The sequence below is a fragment of the Cupressus sempervirens genome, chromosome 1 (genome assembly GCF_028749045.1).
Source record: "Cupressus sempervirens isolate cs-2001-9-10 chromosome 1, ASM2874904v1, whole genome shotgun sequence".
Taxonomy (NCBI): Eukaryota; Viridiplantae; Streptophyta; class Pinopsida; order Cupressales; family Cupressaceae; genus Cupressus; species Cupressus sempervirens.
The window spans coordinates 868,850,331-868,877,607 of NC_143118.1; positions in this window are offsets into that span (position 1 = coordinate 868,850,331).

Consider the following 27,277-nt stretch of genomic DNA (forward strand, 5'->3'; position numbering starts at 1 on the left):
AAACACACCTTCACCTATCCTCCTTTTTTGATCAATAGGTTTTGGTTCACCTTCTACACTTAGTTTAGCTTGTGTTGAGTAATTTTGTTTCTCCTTTCCTTGAGGATTACCTTGATGTTTCCTCTTTAGCTTCTCTTATACTCTCAAAGCATATTGATAAGCATCCTCCACTAAATAAATATTCAACATACCAACCTATTCCTAAATATTGAACCTTAAACCATTAATATACCAAGTTTCCTTCTCCTTTGACAATTCTCTATACCCAGAATACATTCTCTACTTGTAGAACTCTTCAACATAATCCTTGATAGTCATATCCTTCTATTTCAGATTTTACTACCTCTTAAACAACTTAAGTTCATAATCAACATGAATGAACTTAGCCTTTAATTTAGTCACCATCAATCTCCATCTAGTAATCTTCATTTCCCCTTCCTCCTCCCTATCTCTTTGTAGTTCCTTCCACCAAAGAGTAGTATCTCCCTTCAACTTAGTTTTTGTCAACCTCACTCTGAGTGAATCCTCGATATCCTCAAGCTCAATGTAGTCTTCCAATTCACCAATCCAATCAATTATGTCTTTAGGATTCAAAGTACTTGAGAAATCAGAAATCTCCATCTTATGCTTCAACTTCAACTGAGATCCAGGTCAAGCAAACTAACTAGCGCTAATTCCAATAGGTCTCTCCACATGATCAGTTTTATCCTTCCCACTTGATCCAAAAATGTTAAATTCTTTGAAAACTTCCTCATAACTACCTTTAGTACCCACATGCCTAGGTATGCCACCTAAAAAAATCACAATTTCAACAATCATGTGACTCTTCATCAATGCAATCTCAGATCTAAACTCTACTCTCACCTTCTCTGAGATTCATTCTTTCACAACATCACTAAGATCATCTATTAATGTATACATTAGTTAAACATAAATCATAAAGATTTATTATATGAATTTTATGTGAATATTTATGTTAATACATATTTAGATATTCAAATATAATCACACACACACACACACATACGTAGATTTATAATGCAAACATATTTGAATAAATCATTGATCAAAAACCTTGTTAATAACCATTTTGGTTCATATAGGTATTGTTGGCATTAAAAAGGTATTGGGGTGGTGATATTATATCATGCTCGATAGATGTGACTCAAGCATGAGTCACACCTATCGATAGTGACTTATTATCTGCCAACTTGCATATAAAGCTAACCTCCACTAAATGTAAAGCACATCAAACATAGAAATAAGAAAAAGCCTTCAGTGCTTTATCTTTTTCAGTCTAATATAAATTCTTTACATTCCTTAATAACAATTTAGTATTCCATATCATTATTATATAGAGAATAATTCATAATTTTTTTTCTCTTACAATCGAATACACTAACATGGTATCAAAGCCAAGTTCTTGCCTATTAAGAGGAGTTAATTATCGAGTAAATCCAAGAGAAAATTGTGATTAATATATAATAAAGAACATAAAAGATCAAGTTTATTAGAAGACAATAACATATCAGTCAAGGTTGATAGTGGTGTATAGCAGATACAATCAAATCAAATATCCATAGGATTGTTTTGATTAAGTATAACAATTTGTCATTCACATTGGACTAGGAAAAGATGGTGTTTTCCTACAAAGTTGTAGGCACTACACCATAGCCAAAGGCTCTCTACTAGTAGTGTGGAAACATTCTTATCTCTATTATTATGCTTGGTCTGTGAAAGAGATGAGTGAGAGGGGGTTGTAAATTTGGGGACAACATGTGAATGTGTGCAAACTATATAATACAATAAAATGACATGATTTTTTTTACCTCACGTGATGAAGGAAATCCAATTTTTTTAATATAATAGAACACCTTTAGAGATCATTAACATGATTTTGAACACTTGTGACAACTACATTTGACGACCTTGGTTTCTATGGATGGAGAGAGATGTCCCATTTGAATGAACTAGTCCAAGGAGAAACAAACAACTAGAAATGAGTAAAAATTTGTACAAGGTGGGAGACTCTTAAGAGAATTTATTAGTGGTAGCTCAAGTTGCACACACTTCCATTGAGCAACCATCCCTTGTCTAAATTCCTAGTTTGGGTGTAATTAGGTGCTAATGACTTTACATGCTATGCCAATCACAATGTTCTTAGACCTTCTATGATGGAGGAAATAAAGGGTCTATTTTCAAACCTGGTATGCACACATATTTTTGAGTGGAATACTATGATAGATAAATATCTAATTAGTTGGAAATAAGAAAGTGAGATATTCTAAAGGACAACTATATCTAGTGTCACTGCTATGATGATTTTTCTAGTTTGATACAAAATGCATTGGTTGTAAAGAGGCTCACATTGTATGTCTTAATCATCCCAAGCAAGAAGTCTTGAGGAGATTGTTCTTATGATAGAATGTTTGATGGAAGGGAAAGCTTATTTGAGGTACATCCTAAATTAGCATTGTCTTGCAAGCCTTTGAAATGATATATGGGTGACAAGTGGATCATGCTTGCTAACTAGTGAGATGAATATATAGGAATTTTATTTGGTACCTATATAAGGGGTAATGTACAAATTCAACTTCACAAAACATATCATAATAAGAGTCTATGTTTGATAGTGCGGATATCAGGTATTTTTAAATAGAAAATACACATACTTTAAGGAGTGAAGGTTAATACAAAGGTACTAGGTGTTAGGACCAACACATAATGTAGTATGTTAAGGAAAGGTATATCTAAGGGTAAAAGAAAAACCTTGTGTCACCTTTTGTAAAGAAACACCTTTTGTAAAGAAACAAGAAATCAAAATGTGAAAATTCAACATTAATGACAAAAAAATGGTATTTGTGTTTAAAATATGAAGAAGATGTAAACTGATGAAATGTGTAGAATTGGATGAATTTTACGTCTATAATTTTTATAATTTTTTTGAGTAAGAATTTATTCATTTTATTTTATTTCGAAGTTCCTTTTTAATTGTAAAAAATATAGGGTGTAGTTCCCATCAAACAAGTATATGCGAATCATCCTTTTTTGTTTTGATTTGAAAATATCTTATAGATGACATGTATAGAAAACAAAAAAGAAATAATTATTTTTAATATATATTTTCTTTGTTATTAGTACTTAAGTTTGACCTTATTAGAATCTAACAAATTTTCCCTCCTATCAAAACTTCCTATCAAATCTATACCTTTTTTAGGGAGAATCTTCTGAAATGTTGAAATATTGACTTATAATATTTTGAATTTATAACATATTATAACTAATCAAAACACTTAAAAATTTATATAATGATGATATTGGTTCTAATATCTATAAAAGGGTATTTTTAGTTTTTGAAAGAAATTGGGTTTTGATAGAGAAATGAGATTTGACCAAAACATGTTTTGTTATCATAAATGGTGACACAGATCTGTGCTTTTACCCCTAAAGCTACCCTTGCATTATTGAAGTAAATAAATATAATCTGAAGTTACATTTCTTGATAAAGAGTGTTGAAATTAAAATTAATGAGAAGACTTATGAAAATATCATCTACACCATTATTAATTGAGACTTATTATGAGTGTGTAAGATCTATATATAAAGAGATGTATGAGTGGTTTAAAAAGATGACATGAAAATAAGTCCCACTTCTAAAGGATTTATTATTTTTGCATCTTCCCTTAACTATAAGAGTCTAGGAACATCAAAAGATGTAATAGCATATTAATATAAGAGTAGGAATCTAACATGTAAGGGGCAATGATAACCAATGTTCTTTCTCCATTTGCAATCAGTAAGTAAACAAAATAGTCACTACTATCGGATACATAAACAACATATTAAGATCTTAAATGACCAAAGGGTGAATGGACAATAGATCAAGGCTATCAATTAATAGAGCATGTATAATGCAACACATATGAGTGTGTCCCACCACTAAACAAGAGGATCATGTGGTCATAGGACACATTGCAAAAGCTATAACAATGTAGCTTGAGCTACAAAGAGATAGGTTGTGTGTCTAAATATATGCAACTTTGTTGGCGTACCTATATGTTTAACAATATAAGAGTGAGAATCTAACATTGTAAGGGGTAATGATAACCAATTTTCTTTTCCCATTTTGAAGCATCCTTATATGGGAGCAGAAAATCATACTCAAATTGTTTGACAAATTCTTACATGGAGACATTTCCTGATTTGATGCATATCGACCTTCATTAGAGAAACTTATAGTATTATTGTAGATAAGCATTTATTATTCTCAGGTATTGCATGTATCTACTCATTATAGTCTCTCTCTTATTTTTTATTTATATAATCACCATAAAGAGTTATTTTCCTTGATCTTTTCCTTTATCTCTGAGGATGTTCTTGCAGGAAAAGAAGATTGGTACATTAGGCATGGTACCAAATGTTGTGCAGACCTAATTTTCTAATAGTAGCTCCAAAGAAGCTATTATGTAGGATTCATGAGTCATGTAATGATTACATTAGATAATGTGAGTTTCTTTAAGAAAATTTGTTAGAAATAAATAATACTGAGAGGGGGGGTGAATTAGTATTTTCAATCTTCCTACCCGCAATTGAATATTATTAATTACTTTTCCACAAGCATAAGAAAGATAACCAATAGTTCTAAAAAAAATGAACAACCATAAATAGAGATATCTCATAACACCATATATTTTAACTAGGGAAACCTTGGCCAAGGGAAAACACTGGTGGAGATGGAACCCACAAGATGATTCACTATATAAAGGATTCGATTAAGGATATTGACCCTGTTAGGAGTCTATGAAGCATGTATAGTGTCTTGAGTCCATGTTAGGATACTAGGCCTTGTTAGGAACCTATTAGGAGTTGGTAGATCATATACAAATGTGTGCAAGAAGAGTCCACTTCCCTAACATGCAACTAAAATACTTGTTTTACTTCATTAATATTTTGATTGTCAATTCTTCATGCAAAGAGTGACTATATATATATCAATCTACACCATATCACACATTACCTTGCTTGGTAACATGAATCATAACATCACATTCACTTGTCACTTGTATTTCACAACATTCACATTACTTTGCAATTGTTGGTTACACATGTATTTCACAATATCACATTCCATATAACTTCACAGATGAAGTTCTTTACTTATACCAAACATATTGGTAAATTCTTCCTAATTTTGCTCACATATCATTCTTAGAGTTGGTTCATCAATAATTAATAATTAAAATATTTATTCAATTCATTTAACACATTCTACTAACATGCTCTATTCTGCATTGTATCAACTTGAACTCAATTGATTGTATGGACATGAACATTGGTATGATGTCATGCATCTTTGGTTAACTACACAAGAGAATATTCCAAGGGAATATTCTATTATCATCAAATCTGTCATGCTACTATAACACTGTCTAATACTTAGACAATTTTCCTTCACAAATAATCATGTCTAATCTAAAAAAAAAATATGTTGCCATACGTGACAACCATATAACTTACCTTATCTGATTGATTGGTCATATTTCCATCAAAATATCCTTGATGATTGAAATTATGAGAGGGAGTCTGGTAGTTTGTTAGAGGAAACCTTGGAGAAAGAGATGGAGAAGATAATAAAAAATTCTTCAATTAAACTTTTGATGATATTGGTTCAAAAGGAGTAGACCTTGTTGATGGATTCAATACTATTCATAAACTATAATATATAAAGGACTATGAGTCATGGGATAAAATCTCATATATGTAGGCTTGAAGGCTTTATGCTATTAGGATACCCATTGAACTAGGGAAGCATAACATGAGTTGCTTCCAAGAGGTTAGAAGGATGATAATAGACTCAAAGGAAGTTTGCCAATTCATTGGATAGAACCTTGAGCTAATATGTTAGAAAAGTTGATATCAAACTAAGAGGGAGAAACCTTAGTCTATGATATGTTTTATGGTGAATGTTGTGACAATACCATATGATAGTATTCATGGAGACTTCATACAAAGTTTTGATGTCATACATGTATGAGCCTATCCCCTGTGTACATCATGAAGAAGTGACAACTTCTAAATGATTATCACTTGTATTAGGATAAGTTGTTGTAAAGTGACTTCCTTACAATAACTTGTAGCGTGATTCATTTTGTGAAATTGTTTCATGTAAAGGCCTTACCTTATAAATCAACAACTAGGAGTTAGATATCATTAATTTGATTATCTATAAGTTTCTTGTATAGATATATTTTCAGTAATTGGGGAATATCTTTCCCTGATATTCTAATAGGCCAATACCACACTAAGTACTTAGTGATCATCATTTAATTGATGTCTCTGACAAGCAATTACTCTAGAGAGCTTGGTGAATATCATATTGTAGATATTCTAATAGGCCAACTATCATGTTATATGTCAAAATAAAATTTGATGAATATCATTTCATTGATGGATCAATTCTTATTTGACATTAAGAAGTGTTTCGATCAAAGACTTCTTCTGTGTGTGTGTGTGTGTGTGTGTTTTTTTTTTTTTGTTTTGTTTTTGTTAACCTACTAATCTAAGAGGGAGTGTTAATATATAGACTAGTTAAACATAAATTATAAAGATTTATTTTATGAACCTTGTGTGAACATTTATGTTAATACATGTTTGGATATTCAAATATAATCACACACACACACACACACACACACACACACACACACACACACACACACACACACACACACACACACACACACACACACACACACACACATGCAGATTAAAAAACATATTTGAATAACTCATTGATCAATAACCTTGTTAATAACCATGTTAGTTCATAATGGTATTGTCAGTATTGAAAAGATATCAAGGGGGTGATATTATGTCATGCCTGATATATGTGACTCAAGCATGAGTCATGCCTATTGACAGTGAATTATTATCTACCCACCCATATATAAAGTTAACCTTCATTGAATGTAAAGCACATCAAACATAGAAATAAACAAAAGTCTTCAGTCCTTCAACAATTTTAGTCTAATATAAATTTTCTACATTCCTTGATAATAATTCAATATTCCATATCATTATTATATAGCGAATAATCCAAAATATTATTTCTCTTATAGTTAGAAACACTAACATCATTAATCACGCTAGAGTCCAATATTCTTGGAGGCATCTTCCAAGATTTTTACAAACCCCAAGAAATAGATCCACAAATCTATAAGATCAATTAGCTCCACCAAATCAACCTTCTCCAATCCATGATCTTGGTGCAAATTGCCTTAGCTTTGGTGATCTATCTGCACACTCAAGAACAAACTTCACTTTGATGCCACCTAATGTAGTGCAAGGTAGGAGTATCACCAAAGGAAATGTCCTAGCCCCCAAAATAACCACATAGCACAAAACAAAATAACATGCAATACAAATGCAAGATCTGAAACCAAATCACAACTTTTTATTTATAAAATAATTTTTTACATGTAATATTCTCGGTTTTCAAGCCTTCTGAGTTAGGTCCAAATACAATACCAAATACAAAAATAGTTCTATAAGATCTCACAAGATCCAACTTGCAACACTAATCCCAGCTAGTCCAGATTTGTACTCTGGTAGAAAACTCCAAGGAAGATCTTAACTTGTGCTCGCAAGCCCACCAAGAAATCTCCTTGTTTTACAAGCCACATCTACTAGCTCTTAAAAATTTTCTCCTCCACTTCATTTCCTTCTCTAAGCATGATGAATACTAACTAAAGACTCCAGAAGAACCCTTACTCATATCCAACTAACCCACAAGTCATCTTACCAATTACAAATTAAATAAAACCCCTTTCATTAAATGCATATTTAAGCCACATGTCAACTCACAATAAAAATTAAATACAAAATGTTATCTCTCTTGTTAACCCAAATTTAACACACCAAAACCACAAAAAATACTTAGGACAAGCCCCAATTTTACAACTACGATTAAATGTGTTGCAGTGGCAGATCACACAAATGCTATAGGAACTCAAATAGTTGAAAATGCTATAGGAAGTGAATGAAATGTTTAATATGTGTTATTAATTTAAAAATTTTCAAGTCCTATGTGTTATGGCATAACTAGAGTAGTAATTTGATGAACTCTGTATGTATAGCCACCTAGGACAAGGTGTGGATTTTTAGTTGTGTCAATTTTCTTTAAGTTAGAGTTTTTGAGTGTTTAATAATTAAAACAAATTTAGTACTAGATAGAAACAAGAATTTGGTGAAAATATTTATTCCTCATGATTTGTAAAATGACTCTCTATTCTTGATTGAAAAGTCATGTTTCATCTTCCTCCATCATAGAGAGGAAAGCATGGAAAAGTTAGTTTTTGTAATGAAGGAAAGGATCAAATACAGAGAAGAATAAAAAGTTTTGTGTTTTCTTTTTTGATTTTCTGTGATTTTAGTTTAGAGTGTGTGATTTTTCACTTTCTTTCCAACATTCAAAAGTCCATATTCTAAAAAGATTTCAATAAACTAATGGTTGTATGCCAAAAAATAGTGGATCAATTTCTTGTGAAACTAAACTAACATTCAACTCTCTAATTTTATTATAGGAAACTCAATTTTTCTGAGTCTGTGCATGTAATTATTTGTTGTTTTGAGGATTGCAGCAATAGATGGAAGATTGTTAAACTCTCCATGACCTGGTTTCTAGGATTGTGGAGGAGTTATTTATTATATCTTTCCTTTATTTATATGAATGTGAATGTGTTCATCTATTCACTGATACATTTAATAGTATGATTGTATGTGTTTGTGATGAGTGTCAAACTAAGGCATTAAGTTGCAGCTCTAATTTATGTTAAAGAAGTCACCTACATTGGCCAACTTGTATTTGAATTCCAATTTCACATGTAAACATGTGGAGAAGATTTGAATATTATTATTGTTGATTAGAATAGTCTATGTTCATTTTTTATTTTTGTTTTCCTTTTAAAGGTGATAATTCTATTCATGTTTGTGATTACTTGGTTAAAGAGTTAGGTCAGCCTAAGTTAATTTGAGGAAAAAAATGAATGTTGCTAAAGGAGGTCAAGAAAGCTCTTGTCACCTGTTAGGGTTATGAATTGTTAAAAAGAAAGCTAGTTGAATGAGAATCAGTGATAAGTTAGAATTGATCATGGAAGGTGTATGTGCTCCTTGAAAAAACTTAATTGAGTGATTGATTTCCTCCTAATATTTCCAAGGTGAGGCTCTACATCATTTTTGGTAACTAAGACAAAGAGTTTATAAGTTATGTGAAGTTACATATTGTATGTTCCTAATCAAGATTCTTTAGTAGGATCAAGCAAGATGGTGACCAATGTAGAGTTAGCTAAGAAGGTTGAGGAGCAAGAAGAACTTCTTCAAAAAGAGAACAAACAAATGAATGGGATATTGGTAGAATTAGCTAGTAAGTTGGAACACATGAAGAATGTGGTTGAGAAGAAAGAAATGAAAGTAGAAGTAGAAGCGAAGGAAGAAGTACTAAATGATGATGAAGATGAAGTATTTGAGACTAAGATACCATTTTTTAAAGATTTGAAGGCTTTGGGATGAAAACCCACTAAGTTACCTATGTTTATGGGAATGATGGATGCTAAATTAGTGTTGGAATGGATTGAAGTTTGAGACAATCACTTTGAATATGAGAAGATTTTAGAATCATAGCAAGTCAAGATAGCTAAGTCTAGAATGAAGGGATTAGTCCTTACATGGTAGAATTTTGTGCAAGAAGAAATAGTAAAGGAAGAGAAGAGGAAAATTTGTTCATGGAAGAAGAGGATGTCTATGATAAGAGAGATGTATCTCCCTGAAGACTATGAAGTATAGTTACATCATAAAAGGAAGAATCTCAGAAAAAGAGATATAGATATCTGCACTTATTTAGAGGAATTTCAAAATTTGGGTTTAAGATCAAATTTTTAGAATTTGAGAGTATCAAGGTAGCAAGATACCTAAATGATTTAAGGATGAACATACAAGAGGAGTTGTAGTTGTGGAGTCCTAATATAGTAGCTAAGTGTTATCATCTAGCTTTGAAAGTGGAGGAGAAAATCAAGAGGAGATAGAAAATAACAATAGTAATAGAGGAAGGAAGCCATGTAGAGGAAGAGGCACATTTAGAGGAAGAAGCCCAAATTTTCAGCTGCAAACAAAGACACATAATGAAGTGAATATTTTTGATAATTTTAGAGGAAATTTCAAAAGTAGAAGGCCAAATTTTAGAGGAAGATCACCAAGAAGAATAAATGGAGCAATAAGATGTTATAATTGCAATCAAGAATGTCATATGGTACACAAATGTTTGGGTAAGGAAAGATATTTTTCAAAAATTGATTTAAAAAGTGGGTATCATCAAATAAGAATTAGGCTAGGAGATGAATGGAAAACAACATTCAAGACAAATGAAAGATTATATGAATGGAAAGTAATGCCATTTGGATTGTCTAACACTCCTAGTATATTTATGAGACTAATGAATGAAGTTCTCAAAGATTTTAAAGGAAAGTTTGTGATAGTGTATCTAGATGACATTTTAGTTTTCAAAAATACAAAAGAGGAGCATTTGAGACATTGATATTTGGTATTGAGGAGGCTACAAGAAGAAAAATTGATGATTAATTTGGAGAAATTCAATTTTATTGGAGAGGAGCTAACATACCTTGGATTTTTAATCTCCAAGGTAACGCTCAAGATGGATCAAGATAAAGTAAGTGCAATTCTTTCATGGCCAATTGCTAAAACTATTGTAGTAGTTAGAAGTTTTCATGGTTTAACCACTTTCTATAGAAAGTTTGTAAGAAATTTTACTTTGATTTGTGCACCTATTTTGAATACCATAAAAGGAGGGAAGGAATGTAAATTTGTTTGGACCGTAGAAGCCAATGAAGCGTTTGAACTTCTTAAGAAAAAAGTGGCCCAACAACTAGTCCTTGCATTTTCAAATTTTAGTAAAGTCTTTCAAAGAGAATGTGATGAACCAATATAGCAATAAGAGGGTGCTTAGTCAAGAGGATAAACCTATAGCCTTTTTTAGTGAGAAACTCAATGAAGCAAAATAGAAATATTCTTCATTGGATTTGGAAATATATGCCCTTGTCCAATCTTGTAAGAAATGGAGACACCATTTGCTACCCAAGGAATTCATTGTATACACAGATAACTAGGCCCTTAGTTTCATAAATAGTCAACAGAAACTGAACCATACACATATGAAATGGGTAGATACATTGTAGGCATTCAATTTTTCTATTAAGCACAAAAAGGGAGTTGCAAATAAGGTTGTTCATGCATTAAGTAGAAGAACTTTGACTAGATCAAAAATTTAGTTGGAGACTACAATAATTTTAAATTTGAAAGGTATGTATGTTAATGATGCTAATTTTAAAGAAATTTATCAAGCATGTACTAATTTGGATGAAAGATACAATCGCAAGTATGTTGATTTTCTAATTCAAGAAGGATTATTATTCAAAGGAGTATAACTTTACATACCAAAATGTTCAATGAGAGATAATATCATATAAGAGAAACATAATGGAGCATTATCCAATCATTTTGGACTAGATAAGACTTTGGAGTTGGTTCCTAGAAATTATTTTTGGCCAAAACTACAAACAGATGTGAGGGAATTTGTGGAAGAATGCACCATTTGTTAGAAAAGCAAAGGCAAAAGTACTAATGCAAGATTATATCAGCCCCTACATTTTCCTTCAAGACCATGTGAAAGTATTAGTATGAATTTTGTTATGGGATTACTGAGAACTCAAAAAGGGTATGATAGCATTTTTTTTGTTGTGGATAGGCTTAGTAAAATGGCACATTTCTTACCATCTAAATCCACCAAAGATGCATCATACATTGCAGATTTATTCTTCAAAGAGATAGTTCCAATTCATGGATTACTGCTTAATATTATTTCAGATAGAGATGACAGATTTGTAGGTAATTTTTGGTGAACCCTTTGCAAGAAACTTGGTACAAAGCTATCCTTTTCATCTGCATATCACCCACAAACCAATGGGCAAATGGAAGTTGTCAATAAATCTTTGGAAAATTTATTAAGATGTCTTACAAAACAGCATGGAGAAAAATGAGATTCTGTAATTGCTCAAGCTGAATTCTCCTACAATGATACATTGAATAGAAGTATATTGAAATCTCCATTTCATATTGTGTATGGTACACACCCATGATGAATTCTTGAGCTAAGAGAACTTCCAAACACTTTTTTGAGTAGTTCACATGGTGAAGAATTTTTTGAAGCAATTAAAGTGGTCCAAGATCAAGTCAAGTTGTAGCTATAGAATTCAAATCATAAATATAAGAAGTTGCTGATTAGAAAAGAAGAGAAGCAAAGTTCAAGGTTGGTGATTTAGTATGGGAATATCTAAAGAAAGAAATATTACATCAAATGAAACATGCAAAGTTATTACCTAAGAAGGTTGGTGCTTATAAAATTTTGGAAAAATATAGACACAATGCATACAAAATTCAATTACCTATAGACATTAGTATTTCATCCATATTTAATGTTTGTGATCTCACACTATACAAAGGTTTTGAAACACAATCAACACATGAAGATTTAGTAACAATATATTTGCAACAAATATCTAAACTAGCACCACCTCAATTGGAAAAGATACTGGATACAAAGATAAAGAAAATTCAATCAAGACAATACACTCATTACTAAGTCAAATGGAATGCCAAATCAGTGATAGAAGCTATTTGGATGGATGAAAAACAAATTAGAAAACATGGTTCATTAGTACAACATCTCATCTCAAGTGGACTTGAGATTCATTTTATAGGGGAGTATGGTATAGTGGTAGATCACAAATACTACAGGAACTCAAATAGTCGAAAATGCTATAGGAAGTGAATGAAATTTTTAATTTGTGTTTTCAATTTAAATGTTTTCAATAAAGTCTTATGTGTGGTGGCATAACTAGAGTAGTAATTCAATGAACTCTTTAGGTATAGCCATCTAGGACAAGGTGTGGATTTTTAGCTATGTCAGTTTTGTTTAAGTTAGAGTTTTTGAGTGTTTAATAATTAAAAAAAATTAAGTAACAGAGAGTGATAGGAAGTGGGTGATAGTTTTGATTATGTTCTTGATTGAAAAATGGTGTTTCATCTTCCTACATCATAGAGAGGAAAGTATAGAAAAGCCAATTTTTGTAATAAAAGGGGGGATCGAATACAGAGGAGAATAAAAAGTTTTGTGATCTATTTTCTAATTTTATATGATTTTTGTTTAGAGTGTGTGATTTTTTACTTTCTTTCCAACATTTGAAAGTCTACATTCTAAAAAAGATGTCCATAAACTAATGGTTGTATGCCAAAAATAGTGGATCCATTTCTTGTGAAACTAAACTAACTCTCAACTATATAATTTTATTACAGGGAACTAAATTTTTTTGAGTTTATGCATGTCATTATTTTTTGTTTTGAGGGTCATAGAAATAGATAGAAGGTTGTTAAACTCTCCACAATCTAGTTTCTGGGATCGTAGATGAGTTATTTATTATATCTTTCCTTTTTCTTAAAGATGTTTTCCTTGTTCCATTTTTTCCTATTTCATACCCACATGAAATCCAGATTCTAGTCAGGTGAATGTGTTCATCTATTCACCAATACATTTAATAGTATGATTGTATGTGTGTGTGATGAGTGTCAAACTAATGCATGAAATTGTAGCTCTAATTTATGTTAAAGAAGTCACCTACATCAGCCAACTTGAATTTGAATTCAATTTTTACATGTAGACATATGAAGAAGATTTGAACATTATTATCATTGTTTAAAATATAGTATATGTTCATTTTGATTTTTGTTTTACTTTTGAAGGGACTAAGTCTAGCCATTTTTGTGATGACTTGGTGAAAGAGTCAGGTCAGCCTAAGTTAATTTTAGGAAAAAAAAATGTTACTATAAGAGGTTAAGAAAGCTCCTATTTCCTATCAAGGTTATGAATTATTAAAAAGAAAGTTAGTTGAGAAAAAATCTATGATAATTTAGAAATGATCCTGGAAGGTGTATGTGTCCTTTGAATTAAATTAGTTGAGTGATTGATTTCCTCCTAAGCTTTCCAAGGTGAGGCTTTTCATCAAAATGAACATAGAAGGGATGATCAAGACCACACATAGGTCGAGCACAATAGTGAGTACTGACCACTTTTTTGGTGACCAAGTTTGCAAGTACAAAACCAAATACCTCAACATGTAGGATTGCAAGAAAGCCTAGGATGCTCTTGCATCAATGATACACCAAAATAGAGTGTTAATCTTATCTTTGACTAAGAATGCACAATTAACAAATCATAATCTTAAAGAATACATGTTTAAACCTTGTTTAATCTAACAACCACATGTAGACTAGAAAATAGAGGAATTATACAAGGAAGGAATTGCACTCTATATCATTCAAATACTCAAATAGATACAATCATATAGTTGGAGAATATAGACAAAACATTACTAAGACGCAAGAAGACCTATTGCATAGTATTTTAATGGCTAAAAGAGATACAATAGAGAATTATGCTAGGTTAGAGGCACAAGCAATTATAGTAGATAAATACAATACCAGAGAATCAAAGAAAGATCAACCCTTGGAAGGGAAACAAAAATTTCTTTTATAGTTCAAGCATAACTAAGATAAATTTAGAAAGATGCCAAGTTCAACTAGTGCATTCAAGGTTTCAAAGAGAAATCATAAAAATATGAAGGAAAAGTTGATCTTGGTACATGTTCAAATGCATGAAATCCAATATTTTGCCAAAAGAATAACCTTGAGAAGATAGGAAAGATAGTCATTAATGCATGGATGGGTAGATGGAGAACTAGGTAATGATCATGTGTTCCTTTTACATTTAATAGGCATGGGAGGTAGTGAGAATATCCAATAATTGATTGAGTAGATTAGATTTACCATTAAATAACTATTATTCTTATATTATCAGCACAAAAAGTCAAATAAAATCATAGGTCAACTATTTTCAATATTCATCCTATACCTTCCCACTTTCTTATTGGTTGGAGACCATTTACTTTCCAACTTAGATGGAAGAAACCCCTATACTACAGTTAAGTTTGGGACTTATGATCTTATGATTGTTAATTAAGGTCAAAATACTTGAATGATCTTTATCCTAGGAGCCAACCTCTATGATCTTATGATCGTTAGTATATCATAACATTGAGCTCTCATTGTACTCTCCTTAAAATCCTTTGATAATATTCTACCATGTGATCTCATGATAGCCTAAACACATGACAACATTGTTCTTCATAGCTTCAAAAGCCTAGAGAGTCAACCCTAATATCTTACAATTGTTGGCCATTCATAGCATTGAGATGTTGCATCACCTAATTCATGATCTTATGACCCCTTTGATGCTATGACCATATGATGTTATTCCCATGTGATGTCACAACAACATCTTCCCTTTGCACCTTTACAAGACTCATCAGTAACATCTATGACGTCATGAAAACCTTGTTCTTCATAAGATTGTACCCTTTTTGATATCTTCTCATGACCATATGCCTCCATTATGTTACAATAGTTGAACATTGTAACATCAAAACTTTAACTTTTCATCCTTGTGATCCCACAAAAAACAACCTTATCATAACATCAAAAGACTTCTCCCTTGATGTGGACATGTGTCTATCTAGCATTCTCCCACTTGAGTTAAAGATCAAGCATCTCCAAAATGCATGCATCTTCTTGTCGTGGATCATACAAAAACTAACAACTAAGATCAAAATGGAAATTCCTCCCTTATCTTATCTTTTCAACATCACAATTTCATGACCCTATGACACACACCCTCTTCATAGTATTGGATGCTTGAAAAAATGACCCTAAGATCATATGATGAATCCTTTGTCATAGCATCATTCCATCATGAACTCATCTATTTAGGTTCTACAATCCTATGATAAGATGATGTCACAACAATACATAATTATGATCAACCTTTGGAGTAGCATCTTAACATGGGTTGATTCATTTGACAATCTCACAATGCAAAGGCCATCATGAGATGGTAACCATACTATGTGGCTTCGAACCATAGGTAAAAATGATAATATAAAGTTTTTATGTGCCCTTGTGCATTACTCAAACATTTGAATTTTTTAAAAGATATGACTGTTGTTTATGTTAGTGCCTTTAAATTCAAATTTCTGGTAGGAGGGCAATTTTGGCCAACAATTATGGTGACTTGGGAGGGATGCAAGCTTTCTATGCATTGACTTGTGGTCATTATGCATCCATTGGAATACAAAGTCATATAAATCATAAATCCAGCTACATTGTGAACACAATAACCCTGCCCTTGCTTCTTTGTAACTTGGAAAACTTCAAAAACTTGCTATCTCTAGGAGATAGCATGTGCACCCTGGACTTCTAGGAAAATAGGAAAGAATTGAAAGTAAACTACTCTAACTATATACACAAAACATTTAGCATCATCATAAGAAAGGTTTAAGATGTATTCCATTGACTTGAATAGGCAAAATTTCACCAACTTAACTAGAAATTGTTTGACTACTTGTAATTGACTATCACATAGGGACCACTCCATATTGCATCAAATTTTGAATGTCTCCCTAGTTTTTCTTTGTTTGCATCCCACTTTAGAACAAGATCACCTTCTCTAAAAACTCTAGCCTTAGCCTTCTTGTTAAGGGACTTTTTCATCTATTGTTATTGTGTATTCAAGGTCTGCATTGCTTGGTTTCTCTTCTCTTCCAATTCATTCAATTCTACTATCCTCATTTCCATAGCATCATCCTCAGCTAACTCTTACTAATGAGCCAATTCAAGAGATGGGAACATAAATGGAGAAGTCTTTATGGCCCTCTTAGGTGTTATCCTATCAACACAGAGTTATTTTCAACTTCTGATGCCAACACCTCTGATTATCGTCTATGGTTCTTTTCATTATTCTTATCAAATTCTTATTGGATTATTCAGTTAATCCATTACCTTGAGGATAGTAATTGGAAGATATACTCAAGTAAATACCATGATCTACTACCCATGCACATATCTGAGCTCCTACAAATGATTTTGCATTATCTGATATTATAGTTGAAGGAGTGCCAAACCTAGTTATAATACCATTGAGGAACTCTATAATTGAAGTTTTTGTAGAATCCTTCAAAGCCATTGCTTCTCTCCACCTTGTAAAGTAATTATTAGTAGCTAAGATCCACTTGTGACTAGAGCTAGAAAGTGGATTGATTAGGACAATAAAATGGAACCCCCATTGAGAAAAAGGTTGATAAACTTGAATAGGATGAAGGGGAAGAGCTGTTAACCTTTATTTTCCTAAAAAGAAAGCACACTTCTCACATTTTCTTACATACCTATAGAAGTCCTAAAACAAAGTTTACCAGTAATAGCTAGCTCTCATGACATTTGTTGTAGTTTTTCTTGCTAAGAAGTGGCCACCATTAGGGCCATCATGAAATTCTTTGATCATCCTATTAGTCTAATTTGGATCAATGCATCTCAATAGGGCTCCATTGAAATCCTTCTTGAAAAGAATTCCATCTACTACGGCAAAGGGTATGGACTATAACATATGTTGTCTTCTTTTAGCTCTATCAAATCCTTGAGGATATTCATTTTCTAATACGAAGGTCATCATATCATCTATCCAACTCCTTGGATTGTCATCTCTTACTTCTTGTTAATATGTCAATACTAAGGCAACTTCATCATCTAATTCTTGAGATGAGATCATCTTCTTGCATAGCCCTTTCTCTCCAAATTTAGTGACCTTGATGTCCACATCATACTCCATCACCTTAGTAATCTAACCTACTCTTTTAGCATTGATGTCTTTTATTGAAAGGAAATCCTTGACACTTGCATGAGGCACTAGCAAATGGATCTTATTTTGGGATAGAAGATGTTTGAATTTATTGAAAGATCTTATGACTATAAGGAATTGTTTCTCCACATATCTATAGTTACCCTCATATCCTTTGAGTCCTTCACTAAAGAAGGCAATGGGTTGTTCTTTGTTCTTATCATTTAATTGAGTTAAAAGAACATAAATACTTGACTCACCTCCTAAGGTGTAAAGAACATAATCTCTATCAAAATTTGGATTGATGAGAGTAGGGATTGAGGCTATGGATTATTTGATCTCTTTGAAACTTTCTTTCCCTTCCTTATTCCATGAAAAGATCATGTTCTTCTTCAGCATAGCTGCAAGTGGTTTCACCATGGTAGCTAAATTAGGAATGAATCTCCTCACAAAATTTATCCTACCAAGAAAACTATGCAGCCCATTCTTATGGCAAGGAAGAGAGAGAGCAAGGATAGCCTTGGTTCTTTCTCAATAAATATTCAAACCATGCTTGGATATGACATGCCCTAACAACTATCCTTGGTTAGTGGAAAAGACACACTTACTTGGGTTTAGGGATACACCATATTGTCTACATCTCATGAACACTTGTCTTAGATGGCTAAAATGGTCTACTACATTTTTTGAATACACTATGATATCATCAAGGTAGACCAAACAAACCTTCGAATCATGTTCTTGAAGGTTGTCTCCATTTCCTTTTTCAATGTGGCATTTGCATTAGTTAGTTCAACAAGCATTTTACTATAAGCACAGGTGCCTCACTTGGTTGTGAAGGTTGTCTTATACCAATCAATCTCCTTGACTAGCACTTGGTTATAACCTAAAAATCCATCTAAGAAGAAGAATCTCTTTGAACCACTATCCTTGGATAGTATTTGTTCCATGGAAGGGAGAGGGTGGTGATCCTTAAGAGAGGCTTGGTTTAGGTCTCTAAAATATATACATAGTCTAATCTCCCCACTCTTTTTCCTAATAGGAATACGGTTAGCTACCTAAGAGGAATGCTTAATAGGAAAAATTATGTTGGCCTCTATTATCTTGGATATCTCTTTTCTCATTAATGTCTCAATCTTGGGATCAATTGGTCTCTATTTTTATCTATTTGGTTTGGCATCATAATTTAAATTTATGCTATGATGAAATAGACTTGGGTCAAAACCCTTTAAATCATCATATGTCAAATAAAATAAATCCTTAAATTTTTGACATAGAAGCACACAATTTTCCTATTCACTTTCCCCATGTTGAGGGTCTTTCCATCAGCAACTACAACTAGCATGTGATCATTTTTGTTGGTAGCTAGATTCATACTTCTGTCCCTTGCTTGGTCATCTAGATTGAAGACAATCTCTTAGGTGATTAGACCCTTAGGTAACTTGTTGGAATTGAGATTAATGATATGATCTCTATACTGATCATGTAATCTTGACTGATTTCTATTTGAAAATTCTACCTCATTTTGTAGGAAATTAACAATTTGCAAATTAGAGTCAAATGCTTGCCAATTGGTATTATTTTCTAGAATTTCAAGTCTAACAACCACTCTAATTTGTTTCTCATTGTCATCTTGAATGTTCTTTGGTACATCATAAGAGGTGCCAATTGTTGCAAGCCTGTTGACATGCTTGTTTACTCTCCTAGGGATGCTCTGGATGTTGAATTTTTGAAAATCTTCAAGAAAATACCATACCCTATGTTTGTATAATTTGAGGAGGCCATTCTTTGTAATATTTTGATTCCTCACCTAATGAACAACCAACTCACTATACCCATAGACAATCAGAGCTTTGATTCCCCTTTTTTGAGCAAGTTGGAGTCCTTAAATTAATGCCTCATATTTTGCCACATTATTAGTCCAACTAAATTGGAGCCTATATGAAAAATAATATTTCTCCAATTTACGAGAAATCAACATAACACCAGCCCCAATCCATTCTTATTTCTTGATCCACCAAAAATCATGCTTCATTGACCATTGGTGTCCTCTTGTGTCTTCACGAGACTAGGAATAGTAGCATCTTTCTCTAATATGGAATATGTTCCAAGGCATGTCTCTAGAGCCTCTGGTATTGGATCAAATTGTTAAGTAGTGGGCCATTCATCGAAAATAAAATTAGGCACCTCTACCAAAGTAGTGTTAGGATCATAGAATGTGTTCCCTTCATCCTCCTCCCTCATTGTGTAATTTATACTTATAGAGCTTAGAGTGTAGGTCTCTATGTGATTAAGGTCTAGAGGATCTACTCTCAAGGAAGCTCTTGGCCCATATCTTTTCATAAAGAATAGATAGGACCAGTTTTCTATAATGTGGCCACCTATTTGTGCAATGAAGCCCGTAGAAAGACAAATTGCAAAATAAGGTTCTACTTCTGCCACTAGTATATATTAGGTCATTGTACAACTAGGACAAGCATGTAATGCCATCTCCACATTCTTTAGGATACCTATAGTCTTGAAAGAACTACCCTCTAACAAAAGTACATCCCTAACTATGAGATCATATTTTATGCCAAGGATATTAGCTACACTCATGGGCATTACAAAGCTACTAGCCCCTAAATATATCATGCAATTATGGACTAGTTTTTCTCCTATGATCAAAGAAACATAAAAGGGAGGAGGTATAACTTTCTTACTTATTTCTCCTTCCTTTCGTGGTTGCACAAGACATGTAGCATTCTCTTCTCTAGATGGTTGATCATTAGCTTCAATTCCCTCCAACTCCTACTACAATAACTTCCTCTATGATGGCATAGCAGCACCAACATCCCATATGGAAAGATTGATAGTAGTCCTCTTACTATGATCTATAATATTGAAAGGGGAACTCACTATCTTGGTGGGCACTTTAGGAGTTGCATGAATTGGTGGTTGAAATGGAATAGTTTTAGGATCAATAACATCCTTGTTGCTAGTATTTTTCTTCTATTGAGGGGCAACATTAGTTTGTGCATTCATCACTAGCACATGAGGAATAACACTTGAAGTTGAAGCCTGATTAGGTGAGGAAGCTATAGAATCCTCCATTATTCTTCTCTTTCTTCTAGTATTATGAGCTATGACATCATGACTAGCATGATGATACTCCTTTGGTTGATGGCTCATGAAGGAACAATCACCTTGCTACTATGGATGAGAGGTATCAGTAGGTTGGCTCACATCATATTATTGTCCTATTTCTTGCTCTTGTATAGTCAATGCTAAGTAGGAATCATCCTTCTAGCACATACAATAAGCAGAAGAATAATTACAAGAGGGGTAGAAATCTTGAGCTTGAGCAAGATTATTGTAAGTGACCAAAGCCCTCTTTTGGTTTGCATTTTCCATATGGGCATTACCATTAGGTCTATTATGATTATAGGGAACATTGTATTGACTTTGATTATAGGGGGCATCCTTCTAATTTTGATTTTGAGGCCTAATATTTATAGGGGGTTGATATTGGATTTGGGAAGCTTGTTTCATTGAGCTTGCTTCCTTTTAATAGTTACCAACTCATTACTCATTTTTGCATCACTATACTACTGTCCCCATCTTCTAATCTTGGATCTATGACTTATTTGATATATCTTGCATCAAAGACTTCAACTCTCCTAACACACTAGTGGATGTGGAAGCTTGAGGTGTCATAGCAAGGGGTTGTGATGTGGAAGACATGGGAATAGAGGGTACTAATGGTTGGTGATTAGGAATATCAAGAAAGAAAGGAATTGGAGGCGTTGGAGCTAACTTCCCTCCTTCTATCAAAATATTCTCTACCCTTATTGCTATCTCATAAGCATCAGGTAATATATCCTCTCCCATAGTTTGAATAGTAGTGGTAATATCACTATTTAGGGGCCTTGTATAATGCAAGAAAACATTCCTAGAGGTAGGCTTCACTAGAGTCAGTATTCTATTCCATATTTTTTGAAACCTATAATTAAAGCTAGTCATGTATTCATGGGGTTCCCTTTTTATAGTGGTCAACTACTCTAAAATTAATAGGTGATCACTCTTGTCTTCAAAATGTTTGCATGGGGATACTCCTAACTCATCCCAATATGTTATAGAATTATGAGCTAAACCTCTATTCCATTGTAGTGCTTTTCCTTTCAAAGATGAGGCTATAAGCCTAGTTGCAACATTATCTTTAGTAATCCCATGTATACTGCATACATTTGAAACTTCTTGAATATGTTTTATAGGGAAATTGGAAGTTTCACAAGTAAATTTGGGTACACTTTTAAGGGATGATACTAGTATATCATTTCTTTGATCCAATAAGAGAGGACTTCCACCATTGAAGGTGGAAAAAGCATGGGATCTAGGTTGTGCCATATGGAATAATGACCTATTCAAATGAAAGGACGACACCCTAGATTATGATCTATCAATAAGAGAGGTAGAGATGGATCTTTTAGGTGTATGCATTTCTTCTATACTCCTAACTAGTGATAGAAACAATCTAGTCTTCATTTTTCTAGGATTTGAAAATGAAATTTCACAATACTATAAATTACCTGTAGAAGATTCCCTTGTGTGTGTTTTAGGCATGAATCAACAACTTGGTCTTGAAAAACAAGTGTGTTTGAAGCTTGGAGTCACCAAGTACTTGAAGAAAAGAGCCTCTCAAAGGCCTAAAATACTAAAGGTAGTACTATCTCTTTAGCATGAGCATGCAATCCTTCTTTGACATCAATGAACTTGAGATCTTCTAATATGAACATCCCATTGGCCATATTCCAAAAACTATGGTATGAACCATGGAGGGTCTAAAAATTGATTTGAATCTTCTGATTCTAGTTCCATTATGTGTGCCAAAAATTTTTGTCACAAAATTTTTCACCCTTGTGTACAGTTTTTACCTAAAGACATCCTTATGAAATATGGAAGCAACCTCCAAGTTGTGGGACTTGAACAATGAGGTTGAAACTTTGAAGAAGGTTAGCTTCCTTACTATCAGGGTGCACCTAACTACTCTTTTAAGAGGAAAAGGGAGAAAGAATTCATGTAAAGAAAAATACTTAATATATTCTAAGGGGGTGATGAACCAAAAATAGAGTGTTCAATATTATGTCTTCATAAGAGTGCATAGTTAAAGAATCATAATCTCAAAGTATACAAGTTCAAACCTTGTTTAATCCAACAACCACAAGTAGATCAAAAAATAGAGGAATACTATAAGGAATCAACTTCACTCTATATCATTCAAATTCTCAAATAGATACAATCATATAGTTGAAGAATATAGACAATACATAAACAAGAGGCAAGAAAGTATTGCACAATATGTTAATGGTTGAAAGAGATACAATAGAGAATTATGATAGCTTGGAGGCACAAAAAGTTATAGTAGCAAAGTGGACAAATACAATACTAAAGAATCAAAGGATGATCAATCCTTGGAAGAGAAAAAAAAAACTTTCTTTTATAGTTCAAGCACAATTTATATAACTTCAAAAAGAAGCCAAGATAAACTACCACATTCAAGGTTGTAGAGAGAAATCATGAAATTCTCAAGGAAAATCTAACCTTGGTACATGTTCAGATGCATGAAATCCAATAGTTTGCTAAAATAATAAACCTAAGAAGACAAAAATGTTGTCCATTAATGCATAGCTAGGTAGATAAATAACTAGGTGATGAGTGCATACTCTTAAATTTAACAGGCATGGAAGGTAGTGAGAATATCCAATAATTGATTGAGTAGATTAGATTTATCATTAAATAATGATTACTCTTTTATTATTAGTAAGCTAAGTCAAATAAATTTGTGGTTCAACTATTTTTAACATCCATATTGTACCTTGTCCACTTTCTTATTGGTCAGAGACCATTTACCTTCCAACTCAGACAAATTAAACCCCTATACCATAGTCAACTCTGGACTTATGATCTTACGATCATCAACTGAGGTCAAAACCCTCAAATCATCTTTAGCCTAGGAGATAACCTTTTTTACCTTACAATTGTCAATATATCATAGCAAAATACACACAAAAACACTATTCTTTGTAGCTTCAAAAGCATGTAAATTCAATCCTACGATCTTATGATTGTTGAGCATTGATAGCATTGGGACACTACAACACCTGATTCATGATCTTATGACCCCTTTGATGCTACAACCATATGATATTACACCCATGAGATGTCACAAAAACATCTTCCCTTCATGCCTTCAAAAGAATCCTAGGTAACATTTACGATCTCACAACAACCTTGATCTTTGTGAGATTACACCATTTTCAACATCTTATCATGACCATATGCCTTTTTGATGTTACGATAGCCAAATATTGTAACAATAGAACATTGAATTTTCATCCTTGTGATCCCATGCAAAACAACCCTATCATAAAATTGAAAGAATTATCCCTTGACCTAGACATGTGTCTATCTAGCATTCTCCCACTTGAGTTAAAGATCGAGCATCTCCAAAATGTGTGCATCCACCTTTCATGTATCACCAAATACTGACGATTGAGTTCAAACTAGAAATTGCTCTCATATCTACTCTTTGAAATGTCACAATGTCACAACCCTATGATAGAAATCCTCTTTGTAGAATTGAAAGCCTGAAAAAATGACCCTATGATCATATGATGAATCCTTTATGGTAGCATCATGGCATCATGAATTCAAATATTTGGGTTCTACAATCCTATGATAGGATGATGCCATGAAAATATGAAATCATAATGAACCTTTGGCATAGCATCTTAACCCACCTTGATTCATCTGACGATCTTACTCTATAGAGGTCATCATGAGATCATAGCCATATTGTTTTGTCACACAATCACAACTTAAAAGGCTTTGATGGATATAACATGAAGTGGCTCAAGACCTAGGCTAAGAAAGATAACCTAAATCTTTTGTGTGCCCCTGTGCATTATTCAAACATTTGAATTTTTTGAAAGATATGACTGTTGGGTATGCTAGGGTCTTTGTATTCAAATTTTTGACAAGAGGGAAATTTTGGCCAATGGCAAGGTCTAAATATTATTATAAACACACATAAAAAGAAAAAAATCCCTTACTAAGGCTAGAAAAGCCACATCATTATGCATCATTGTCATAGTGTGACCTTGCATAGGAGGAAGACTAGCAAATGCATGAGAAGCTATATTATGAACTTAGCAACCTCCATAGAAGATCTCAAAGGGTGTAGGTTTTGCAATTTCCTAGTTATTTGGAATGGAAGTGATATCTTATATTAGTATTAACAATTACTTCATAATGAATAGGAATAAAATAGGACCTATCCTTAAGCCAAATTCCCAAAAGGAATGATCCAAATTGATTAACCATAAGGAAGTGATCAATGCACAAATGGATCAAGCAATGGAGAATATGAAGAAAAGTATATATCCTATGGTCTTGCCATTTGATAAGTATGTACTTAAATCTTGAATAGATAAAAGGAACATACTAACCTTGAAGTAGAATAAATCTTGAAAATGTTCATTTTTTATATCTTTGTATAGTTTTGGTGAATTCTACAACCTATTCTAAACTGGAAGTGTTGAGATGGAGAAAACCTAGAAAACTTCTATTCTTTTAAAGGAAGGTTAACGTTGACCTAGATAGAGGGGTACAATCTTACCCTGGGGCATAATTGTACCCCAAAAAACCTTGAACTACTCTACTATGATCAAATTTATGTTTGTGGATCTCACTAGTTCGATGAAAACAGTATCCAAATTTGCTCTTTAATTTGTTGTTCCACATATATATGGTTTTTTTTTTTTCGATCAGGGGTTTTCCTTGGTCAAATGCTGATTTGGAATTAACCTTAATAATGGAATTGAAATAGAGAATGATAGCAAGTAGTAGAAGTAAATCTAACAACAATGCTATGATATTCAATATAATAGATATGCAATGTATTTGAAATATGAACAAGTATATTGATATGAAAGCTTCACCTTGATACAATAATGAATAAATCTTGAAGATAAAAAAAGGAGCTTGAAGGAAGATCAAACCACCATGATGGCTAGATCTAGGGTTTGAACAATGAATCTTGAATGCTTGAACCAAATTCCTTCAAAGGCTTAAATGCTTCAATCCTTGATCTCCAATGGAAAACTTAAATGATTCATAATATCTCCCTATCAAAAGTAGGTAATCACTTATATTAAGTAGATAGTCATTCATGTGTGATAGATCCTAGAACTCAAAATGAGGGAAGAAGGATTTCTTATATAGAGATCTAGGGCATAATCTACTAGAGAAAATTGACATAGTAGTATTAAATCCCAATTAAACTTAACCCCTAGAAATAGTCCTAGATTAAATGAAATTTAAGATCCTACCATTCTAAAACCAAAAATAGCTGACCTAAAAGTGGAAAAATGAACTTTCCAAAGCCCAATATCCTAGAAATCTTAGAAATTAAAAATTGGACTTGGGGTCAAGGACGAGGTTGACCTTGCCCTAGGTTAGGGTCAAGTGTTGGAAATCTAATTGAAAAGCTCATTATTGAAGATCAAAAAGGGAGATTATTGCAAAGAAAGAATATTGTTGTTAAAAGAATGTTTTCAATCATTATTTTGTCATTGATGCCAAACTTACTATTTGTAGGAATGACATATGCTTATAAGATAGAAGTACTATCACATAGTTGATTGATGAAAATGATTTGACCAGCAAGATGTAACAAGAGTAGCTAAGGGAAAGGTTGAGTTATGATGTTGTAATGAAGTGCAAGGATCAGTTAAGACAATGGTTAAATGATATATTGATAATATACCAAAAGATATAGAGGATAGTCACACTTAGAAACATTAAAGGAAGAAGTTGTAACAAGGTTGATTGCAAAGCTTAAACTAAGATCATTAGTGGGTGTCGAGAAAGTTAGTTGGTGCCAAGAAAAATTCTCAATTGGGGCTATGTAATAGGAAATTTTAGTGTGTGTTGAGTAATCTTTAGGTGTTGAGTGAAGTTCAAGTGTCAAGCATCAGGAGTGATCTTTAGGTGCCAAGCATGAGGAAAAATACAATTGATGTCGAGTAACACAGTATGTTCCGAGCATCACTATTTCAATAGTGCTGAGTTGCTACATTATTTCAAATGACTACCTTGAATTTTTTGGATTAGTTGGAAGATAAGGATGACGAGCTATTGGCACAAAATTCTATTTAAACTATTTTTGGGTGAATTCAAGAGGATTATTTAATAAGTTTCTAAATGAAATAAAATATGGATTAGATACAATGAATCCTACCTAATCCATACAAAATTGAAATTAAAGCATGGAAGAATCAATTGGGAAGAGGACTCCAAGACTTCTATTTAAGGAGTCACATACTAAGAAGCAAATGCTACTAATATTGTTATTGCAAAAAGTGCCAAACTACAAAGTGGTTAGAAGGG